The 11519-nt window shown below is 38.5% G+C and overlaps 1 long non-coding RNA gene across 1 annotated transcript; it reads right to left on the reverse strand.

The window, feature by feature from the left end:
- Nucleotides 1–225: 225 nt before the first annotated feature.
- Nucleotides 226–10573, reverse strand: LOC114460587 (uncharacterized). The gene is made up of 5 exons (XR_003673684.1): nucleotides 10544–10573; nucleotides 9626–9696; nucleotides 8914–8921; nucleotides 3605–3610; nucleotides 226–236 (listed from the first exon to the last, which is right to left on the reverse strand). It is a non-coding gene; the product is annotated as an uncharacterized LOC114460587 (long non-coding RNA).
- Nucleotides 10574–11519: the final 946 nt, after the last annotated feature.

Raw genomic sequence — 11519 nt, forward strand, 5'->3', positions numbered from 1 at the left:
TTGGGAGACAGTCATGTCAGCAACGTTAGGAATAAACCACCGAGTGTACCGTGCCGTCCCCAAGAACCCCCTCCCATTGTTTTTGGGCTGGAGTTGGCTGAAGACCTGAATAGCTTTTACTGCAGGTTTTCACACCCACCCCCCAGCTCATTAGCATCAGCCCATCAGCTGGACTCTGCCCTTCCTGCTCCCCCCATGAATGGAGGTTCAAATGGATTTAAAAACAAAGGAGGAAACTGAGCCTATAAAGGTAAGATCAGTTTAATTTATGGATCAATAAATGTTCTGATTTTGTGGAGCTAGTCTTTGTGTACATTAATATAAGTGTAAATAGATGATTTTAATGTGTGAGACAGTTTAGGACAGAATATTTGTGTGTTTGTTTAAACTGTGTGTGTCTGTGTCTGTGTCCATCTGATCATATTTATCTCCATCACTTTCAGTTTTCCTTTTGATGAACATGACATTATCTAACTCTTCTTTTATTTCTTCTTCTTTAAGTCCATACAGAGTGGCCACGCCCCTCCCTGGACATTAAAACCATGAGCTGATCCTAGTTTCATCATCAGGTCTAGACCCATCACTTCTACAGACAACAGACAGAATGGGATGCACTTATTTATTGAAATGTATATTAAATGATTATTTCATTTTCTGTAATTTTATTTTTTAGATGTTTTTAATTGTTTCAATAATTTAGAGACTTAAGGAACAGATTGTTATAATGCATAATAAAGGTGATTTACTGAGTCAGCACTAATTTCAGATTGTTTTTAAGTCTTTGTATAAAAATACTTTAACAGGACAACAATGATGTGCAGAGCTACAGTAATGTTGGCTTCATACAATAATAATAATAATAATAATTATAATAACCACTGCACACACCACCAGAGAAGCTTCCAGTGAATAATTTACAAATAAAAAAAGTTCACTGATGGTGACATTGAGATCTCAATGTAATCAGTGAACTTTATTTTTTTTTTTAATTATTCACTGAAGCTTAGATATTTTGTGACAAAGATATCAAAGTTTGTTGTTTTGAGAAGAGTCATATTTATGATTAAAAGTTATGATTGTATTATATTCTAAAGTTTATAATTATCTGGTTCGTCTTCCTTTCTTTCTGTTCACATCATAACTTTATATTTAGTTCTACAAAATGTGTTTACAGCTAATTTTACTGATTATTGTTACACATCATCCTGTATGTGTATTATATACAGTATAAATGTGTAGATTTAACTGTTAGAGAAACTATTTTATTAAACACAAAGCAAACGACATGTAAACAGAAAAACAAAGGTAGAAATAGTTTATTTAAATTATGAAATTAGTGAGTTGTTAAAGTGCTGAGGTGCAGTGGAGGGTCTTCTTCTGCAGAGACGTGATGATGAGGGGTTTGAGTAAAACCCAAAATTCCATGGTAATTTTGAGGGTATAAACATGCATATAAACACATTACTGGTATATTAACCCATATAAACCAAAACATATAGAAATGGGACATTTTACAGCTGTAATGTGTAACATATTACTGGTATTTTGAGAACAGGACACGTGTAGATTTCTGAGCAATTCAGTATAGTTGTGCAGGACTAACAGGAACTCCACATACTGATAATTGGTATTATCACATGTTCACTAACACGACACGACCTAAGAAGAGAAATAAAATAAGATTAAAAATAAATAAGTGTAACAGTGTCATTTATGCATGTAAAATATTTGTTATAATTACACAAAATCTGTTATCTTAAGTTTATTTTATTTTAATAGTTCATACCTGACCAGTTGGGCCTCCAAATCAGTATGTGGAACCTTAATTTATGTGTGTATCCCCACGTTCAGTTTTTAATGTTGCACTTCCGTCTGTATCTTGTTTTCCCGCGCTTTTACCTCTTCCCTTTTGTTACTGATCTCCGTGTGAGAGGTAAGCAGCTTTGCTGTCCAGATAAAAATATATTTATTAGTTATGTTTCCTAGTTAGTTGGCTGAATTAAACCTGTCCTATAGTGCTTCATATGTATTATAACACATGTTCATGTTATTTATTTTGTATAGGGGCATGTTTATGGGGGAAAACTGACGGAGGATTTGTGTGTGTGTTCCCGCTGCTGTCAGAATAAAACTTATTCAAACACAACGCAGAGACTCGACCGGTTACATAAATAGTTGCAACAATTTACAGTCTTGTTCCAGGTTCTGCTGTCATAATATTCCCATCCTTGTACTTCCAATGTTTAAATGTTTTGTTTTTAAGGTTCATGTTACATTTTGCAAAAGGTTGCACTTTATTTCTGGCTTATTGATTTTTGTTTGTAAAATTATTACCTTTCTTTCAGACATTTCATTTATTTGGGCTTGTATTTGTGATGTTCTGTTTATGGTTACATTTAGATGAATAAATTAATACACTACACTTTGCTCCTCAAGACACTGTGTTTGTTTTCATTCTACAGAGTTAGTGAGTATGTGTCCCAGAACACTGAAACACCATATATATATATATTTATATTATTTATACATTAGCAGCAGTACAATGTACCATTTCCATATTTTTCTGGGTTATATAATAGCCAACCACATGTGTCCTGTCCACAAAATACTAGTAATATGTTACACATTAGCAGCAGTACAATGTACCATTTCCATATTTTCTGGTTTATATGGGTTAATATACCAGTAATATGTGTTTATATGTATATTTATACCCTCGGAAATACCCGGATAGACCTGATGATGAGCTGCTACACTCCGTTACTGTCCCACTGTCGGCTGAACAAAGAGAAGTCCTGACGGTCATGTTGTCCTCTTCCTCCATGAGTTCTCTGTGGTGTTGTTCATATATATCAGGAAACGCCAACTCTGAACTTTTCATCAGCTAACGAGCACCAACGTCATCACATATTGCGCGCGGGTCGAGTCGAGTTGTGCGTGCGCATGCTCGGCCAACTGTGCCAGTCTGGCACACTGTTTGGACCACCTCTTCTAGCAGGACCATCGGGCCGTTAACCCCCCTGTGGTGCAGTTCACACCTACGCAGGCCAGACAATGGCCCCCCATGGTTTCACACATGTACAGAGCTGGTTAGGAACGGCCCTGGTTACCAGTGTGAGTACAGCCTGAAACACATGTGTGCCAGCTATTCAAGAAACAAAAGATCAAAAAGGCTCCAGGACCAGACGGAGTGTCTCCCTCCTGCCTGAAAGCCTGTGCTGAGCAGCTGGTCCACATCTTCACACAGATCTTCAATACATCACTGGAGCTGTGTGAAGTACCTTCCTGCTTCAAAAGCTCCAGCATCATCTCAGTCCCAAAGAAACCTGCCATCACAGGACTTAATGACTATCGACCCATTGCTCTGACGTCTGTAGTCATGAAGTCCTTTGAGAGGCTGGTACTGAGCCACCTGAAGTACATCACAGGACCCCTGCTGGACCCCCTGCAGTTTGTCTATCAGGCAAACAGGTCTGTCGAGGATGCAGTCAACATGGGACTGAACTACATCCTGCACCACCTCGACTCCCCAGGGACCTACGCTAGGATCCTGTTTGTGGATTTCAGCTCTGCGTTCAACACCATCATCCTGGACATCCTTCACCAGAAACTCACCCAGCTCACAGTGCCGGCCTCCACCTGTCAGTGGATCACCAACTTCCTGTCTGACAGGAAGCAGCAAGTAAGGCTGGGAGGCATCACATCCAGCACCCGGTCACTCAGCAATGGCGCCCCCCAGGGGTGTGTTCTCTCCCCACTTCTATTCTCCCTCTACACCAATGACTGCACCTCAGGGGACCCCTCTGTGAAACTCCTGAAGTTTGCAGACGACACCACCGTCATCAGTCTCATCAGGGATGGGGACGAGTCTGCCTTCAGATGGAGGTGGAACAGCTGGATCTCTGGTGGAGTCAGAAACATCTGGAACTGAACCCACTCAAGACTGTGGAGATGACAGTGGACTTCAGGAGAAGTTTATTTTATATTTGTTATTATTATTATTATTATTATTATTATTATTATTATTACTAGTATTATTATTATTTTATTTAGTTTGCACATATTAGTCTAACTACTCTTATATTTATGTTTATACTTCTTTTTTATTTATTTTTCTTTATTCTAGTTGATTGTTATTATTTAATGTTACACTATCTGAGAGAGCACAGGTCACCAAGACAAATTCCTCGTGTGTATTCATACACTCTTGGTCAATAAAGTTGATTCTGATTCTGATTCTGATTCTGATTCTGATTCTGAGTTGTGGACAAGCCACAGTTGCCGTAGTTTTCATATATCTGAGGTCACACCTGTACCTCCCTCCATCCAACCACACACTTCCTTGGATGAGTTGTGAGCCCCGCCTGCCTTAATGCACACAACACAGCTGCCATGTGGCTGTTATTGTAGATGATTACATCATTGTTATGGGTAGGCTGGGCCTGACAGGCCTGTAGGTTTTTTCTGTTTTCTCTCTCTGTCTTTCAGTGACTGGAGAAGTGATTGGAGAAGGTTGATTTTCCTCAGACTCTGGAGATAAGAGAATCTGCCAGTAGCCCTTAGTTAAAAACCGTTCCAGGAGGTCATCAACCTGGGGCATAAGATATTCATCACACAGTGACACTTAATTTACCTCCTGACAGTCCACACAGAAACATGTTTATGCTGAGGTAGTCTGTAGGGTCCAGAACATATCGTTACCCTGGGGTGTGTGTCTATTTTATATGAGTGTTGTACGCCCAGGGAGGGGGAGAACACATCTGTTATCTGTGATGGTCAGAGATGGTGATTAGGGAGTGAGGTCTGATTGTAAGTAAGTACTTAGACACTAGAAAAACAGCCTCACGCCACAATTTTAGGAGGTCGAGGCGGTGGATTTGTTAACTTCCACTGCTATGCTGATGATACCCAACTGTATGTATCAATGAAGCCAGGTGAGACAAATCAGCTATCTAAACTTGAGGCCTGTCTAAAGGACATTAGGGCCTGGATGGACCAAAATTTTCTTTGGTCCATCCCATGTTGACTCTGAGTTTTATTCTGTCTGTTGTCTGTAGAAGTGATGGGTCTAGACCTGATGATGGAAACTAGGATCAGCTCATTATATAGAATAATGTTTGATTTAATGTGATTTATATTGATCATGTAAATGGAAACATCTTCAAATTCTTACACATCTCAGTTTACATGAACACAATGTTTATGAAGAAGATTTTTATAGTTAATGTATATGAAAGTCTACAAAAAGTAACATGAATATAATAACAAATGATCATCCAAATGAATATACTAATACTTACAGTAATCACAATGAGACCGCCCTGAGGAGCTGCTGGTAGAGACTGTGGGTCAGACAGCAATCTCACTATCAGACCCATGAAAATTAAGATACATTCATAACTATTATTATCTTCAGTAATAAACTGAAGATATCACTAAGGTATGCGTTCGGATTTCAAAGTAAAAGACGACCTGAGAGAGAGAAAAAAAAAGTTCCCATAAGTAGTCCATGATTCATATAAACATTTAAGAATATTTCACACAAATCTGACGTTAAAAAAAAAAAAATCCATAAGTAGTCCATGATTCATATAAACATTTAAGAATATTTCACACAAATCTGACGTTAAAAAAAAAAAATCCATAAGTAGTCCATGATTCATATTATGATTAACTTAGTACTTCCTAGACAAACCAGCATGAATAATATTGAGTACTTTTTGAGTGATCCTCTGTCAAAATCATATACACATCACAAATTTAAGGTTATTGCACCCAACTTTGACTTGGAATAAAAAGATAATTTTCCATAAATTGTCCGTGATTAATATTTCACTGAACTTAATACTTCATAGACTACCAGCATGAATAATATTCAAAAAGTACTCAATATTATTCATGGTAGTAGTCTAGTTTATTTTATGTCAAAGTTGGGTGAAATATATGTAAACACCCTGAAAAAGGGGTATTTGAGTCTAAAGAATCAGACACAATGCGTTCCTCAGTTCAGTCTGTGTATTGACTGAGGAGGAAGCGGAAACGCCTTGTTGTGCATTACTCAGTTTGATTGCTCCCCCTACTGGTGTCTCCTGCTTACTGCCTCAACATCTTACAATAGTTTTCAGAAACTGCCTAAAAACACAACTTAACACGTCTGTAATTGACTGTAGATATTGTAACAGGTTAAAATAACTTAAACATTTCTAACCATCACATACTTCCCCTCTAAATTAGATGTTGTCCTCAACATCATGGCCTTCAACCTTAAGTGTTCAAATGCAATTTAACGTACAATTTTTCTTTTTACAGACTGGAACTCTTTTGATACATTCACTTTGGTCTCAGTTCCATACAACTGAGTGCTTAAATGTCATTGGCACGTACACAATATGTTTCACAGACTGGAACTCTTTTGTTAGATGTACTAAGATGGCGCCGCGGATGGTCGCCTCGGTACTGCGCTCTCTCGTAGTTGTTGTGTTTTTCTTTATTTTTGTAGTTTCAGACTACAAAGGATAGTCAGGACTGTAGAAAAGATCATTGGTGTTGATCTGCCCTCCATCCAAGACTTATACCTGTCCAGGGTCAGGAAACGGGCAGGTAGCATCACTGCAGACCCCTCCCACCCTGCACACAATCTGTTTAAACTCCTCCCCTCTGGCAGACGCTACAGATCACTGTACGCCAAAACAACCCGCCATAAAAACAGTTTCTTCCCCCAGGCTGTCACTCTGATCAACACTAAACAGTCAAAGAGTGTCAGTCCTGTTTCTGTGAAAAAACCCTGGAACCAAACATAACAACCTTGGATCAATCTGACACTGAGAATGTTCATGTACATACCTTTAATTTAAATGTTCTCCTGCACTACTTATCAATGCTCTACTGCACTATTTTCCTTTTATTATTATTATATTTTATTATTATCTTTCTTTTCTATTATTTTCCTTCTTTTATCTTATTTTTTTATTTTTATTTTGTATCTATTTAATTATTTTATATACTATTATTATTATTATTATTATTATCATCTTGTTATTTGCACATTCTAGTCTAACTACTGTTTATATTTATACTTATGTTTATACTTATTTTCATCTTTTCTAGCTGATTGTTTATTGTTGAAAATTTTTTGTTTTCACTATTGGAGAGAGCACAGTTGACCGAGTCAAATTCCTCGTGTGTACAACATACACTTGGCCAATAAAGATGATTCTGATTCTGATTCTGATTCTGATACATTCAATCATATCTCAGTCTCGTTCAACTATTTAGATCCTGGCCAGGGGCCTTTACCTTCTCCATGATTCAGTCAAATCACTCTTCATCACACCAAACACTGCTGTTTATTGTTTTCCGGCCTGATCTATTTGGTGTTTGGGCATCAATCTTAAACACAATAGTTCTCAAATTGAAACGTACCTGACATTTTAACTGTTTAAGGCAGAGACAAGTCTCTCAGTTCACATCCCATACACATAAAGGTACTGGTCATAATATGGCTGGATAGGATGTGTCCATATTTGAGGTCTGGCATAGGGTGATCCACATATCTGTCAAGTTTTAGATTTGAAAATAAGGGAAACTTTCTGGTGCCCACTACCAGCTGTCCCACCCCCCAACCAAGCTCCAGTATCTCTTGTATTTTAATATAGACGTACAATAAATCTTAAATAGCCACTTATCAACCACTTATTAAATACAATAATGTGATTATAATCTGGTAGGTCGACCTTTATTAACATTAAAATACTGTAAACATTCCTACTAGGGCTGGTGATATGGACCAAAACTCATATCTCAATATATTTCCTCTAAATGATGATATATGATATAAATCTAGATAATTTTGTTAAAGTACGATATTTGCCACTGTGTTATTTTGGTTGGCACTACTTTCTTATGCGTAAGGTTATGCACTGTTTACAATAATAAAGGGCGGAGCCTCCCTGCACTCTGAGTTTATACCAGAGCGGGGCATTGCGGCTACCAGCCAAGAGAGTAACATGTCTCCTGTCTATTGTGTACTTGGTGATTAAGTTAGTACTCCTGCAAAGATGTCAACCGAAGCCACGGACCCGAGGGGAGGGTCAGGTGTCTCCCGTGCTCCTAACCGGACACCCACTGCAGATGAGACAACAAATTTTATTAAATAAAGTCTGACCAGAAAAACAATTCTGGATTAAATTTTCTGATGCTAAATGTTACACAGAGACATTTATTAATAAACAGCTGATCAATATGTGACACTTATTAATCATCTAACTGAGCTTTACATGTTGTTCTGAGAAATAAAAGCAGCGACTCATAAGACTAGTATTTTGATACATAATAAGCTTTAATATATATACATACATATATACATATAAAATATTATAGTTTTCTATATCACTAAATTAGAAAACTCAATACATCTTGAATCTCGATATATCGTCCAGCCCTAATTCCTAAATTATAAAACAACTTAATAAAAACATAAATGTGTTTATGAATCACATGTGTTTATTTAATATATTTACAGTTTATATACAAGTCAACACGTTGTATATTTACTGTTAATTTAACATTGTTTGTCTTTAAGTTAGACATTAACATTTTATTTTATTATATATTTTATTATAATTTCTCATGATCACTCATGTGGTTCTCTGGTATTCACTAATGACTTATTAAACACATTTATTACAGACTTTACATTATTTAACACTTTATAAACAGTGTATATTTGTGGAGCTTGTGATTGGATGATTTTTCATGGTGACTTACGTGGTTCCTTCTGCTGTGGTAGACGTTAAAATATCAGTTATTAATCTAACAGAACGTGTAACTGTGTCACATCCTGATGGTCTTTATGAAGATAAACTCTATGTTATATTTTATAACATATTTACACCAGTTCTTAGTTTTTATCACCAGAACGTCTTCATTCATCATCTCTGTTCTGTTGGTTCTGGGTTTGTTGCTGATGTCAGCACTAATCTAATCTAATCTGATCTAATCTGATCTAATCTCGTGAGAACTGTCACTCAGGTCATTTCAGGTGGAAGTTCTCACGAGGCTAGTGACTGCGTTCAGTTCAGTAAAGCATCTTAATTATTATTACATTAAATTCGGGATATTTACGGGAAAATACTAACACGGGACGATGGCCGGAAAGAGGGGTAAAATACGGGAGTTTCCCGGCCAAAACAGGGTACTTGACAGGTATGCTAATGCTAAAAATTTTTAAATGCAATATCTCAGCTGTTTTTCCACCAATTTGCACCAAATTTGCTCAGACCAAACCCTTATCTCCAGCTTTGGGATACGCAACCTTGGGTCACCGACCCCGGCCACTTCTTCGAACCCTACAACTCCGCTTGTGGCTTTAATTTTAATTGTAATTAGAAAAAATGCTGGTCACTGTAATTATGATGAAGTTATAATTGAACATGGATAATTGAACACATATTTGTAATTTTGAAATGTGATTGACCCCAACACTTGGTTGTTAACTCATTCAGTGCCAGCCATTTTCAGATTTTCTACCCCCCTCAGTGCCTGATTCAGTGACTGTTAGTGTGGGAAAAGAACAGATGTACTAACCACTATCAAGAAGAGACACAAAACAAACAAGAAAAGACACAAACAGGTACAGATTAGATCTCAGTCTCTCTGATGTGTTCTTATCTCCATACTGGTTCTTCTCTGATGTTCCTGCAGAGCAGAAAGAGGAGTGAGATTCTCTCCAACATCTGATGAAGTAGAAGAAGAAACTAAACTCAGACTCACCTGGAGGACCAACTCTCAGACTGGTGGCGGTGTTCTCAGACACGTGTCGTCCTGGAGTTGCGGATCATAGAGAAGCTCCTGCGAGTCCGATGACTCCGGGGATGGTGGAGGCTCATCCGAACACTTTGCATCCTGGGAGTGCTGGTCAGTTTCGGGGGTTCGAGTTTTAGTGTAAGGCCCCCAAAACTTTGAAAGGTCTTTAGCAGTTGGGCGGTTGCTTCTGGTGTTTCTCTTGGTAGAAGGCATGGTTCTTCCAGCAGCTTTTTTTCTTTCAGTAGTGGATAACTTATGGTTTGGACCAATGTATTTTATAGACTGTAAAAGTAAGTCCCTCCTATTTAAAAGGACAATTTTATACTTTTTAGGGCTTTTAAGGACCCACAGTCACCCTGAAGTTTTACGTCATTTTTTTTTTAAGTCACGTTAATACTGTATACCTCGATAAAATAGGGAGGTGGTATAACGGTGTCAAAATTTGGATACCACCTAAGCCTAATGCGCGCACACACACACACACACACAAGGACGGATGAGACATGGAACATGGAAGTAGAACCTTCACCTCCTAATCTGTGCAGTGAGAGTCTTAATAACTAAAAATACACAAAGACAAGAAGAACCAACATACAGAGGTAGAGAGAAGTTCTCAGTCTCTCTGATGTGTTCTTCACTCTATACTGGTTCTTCTCTGATGTTCCTGTAGAGCAGAAAGAGGAGTGAGGTTCTCTCCAACATCTGATGAAGTAGAAGAAGAAACTAAACTCAGACTCACCTGGAGGACCAACTCTCAGACTGATGGAACTGACTGGACCTCCACTAAGAACTGATCTCTGCTGACGAGGTGAGTTTCTCTGGACAATCCGACACTCATAGGTTCCTTCATCATCTGCTGTCACGTTCTTCAGAATCAAACTGATGTTTCTGTTCTTCATCTGTAGATCTACTCTGTCTCTGTAGGACTGGAGCTGATATTCTGGATCAAGCTGTTTGTCTCTGTACAGGAGAATGCATCCATTCTTCAGATCAGTTCTGCTCCATTCCACTACGATGATGGTTCCTCCATCAGGAGCTTCACAAGGTAGAGTGACATCATGTCCAGATTCTACTGAGATGATCCTTTGGTCTGAGGAGAAACAACAGAGCAGAGAGATTGAACAGCCAATCAGAGCCAAAGATCAGCGGTCAGATGTTGTTGTTATTAATTACTGTTATAAATGTATTAGTTATCAATAGTTATTTTGTAAGATTTGAAGAAGAATAGTCCAAATTTTGGACTATTTGGGGCTGTGAACACAATCATGAGAGTTTCTGATGTTTATGGCTGAGGTGCTGTTCCCTTTCCTAACAGATGGAATGTACCAGTGGATGGGCTGGGTCCTCGGCTCCTTGGTGCTTTCTCGGGTGTGTATGTAGGGGGCGGTGGCTGCCTCTCGGCTTGATGTCTTGGGGGCGTCTGGAAGGCTGCTCGGCCATGGGGGGGGTGGCCTGGGGCTCCTTGGCCCCCGCTCTTTCTGCTGGCCTGGCTGCATCTTCGGGTCAGGGGCATCACTTGGGTTTACAGTGGTGGTTCTTACACATACGTTGGTCTACGATGCACTGGTATGTCTTAGACTGTGGATAAAACTGGTACTGGGCTTAACTTTAGACACCTTGATCCCAAATACCTGTTTTAGGTTTTACCACTCACTCCTTCCCTCTGTCCACAGACACCACCATTATACCTAAGCTTCATGTCTACAACTTCACAT

This window comes from Gouania willdenowi, unplaced genomic scaffold, assembly GCF_900634775.1.
Source record: "Gouania willdenowi unplaced genomic scaffold, fGouWil2.1 scaffold_51_arrow_ctg1, whole genome shotgun sequence".
Taxonomy (NCBI): domain Eukaryota; kingdom Metazoa; phylum Chordata; class Actinopteri; order Blenniiformes; family Gobiesocidae; genus Gouania; species Gouania willdenowi.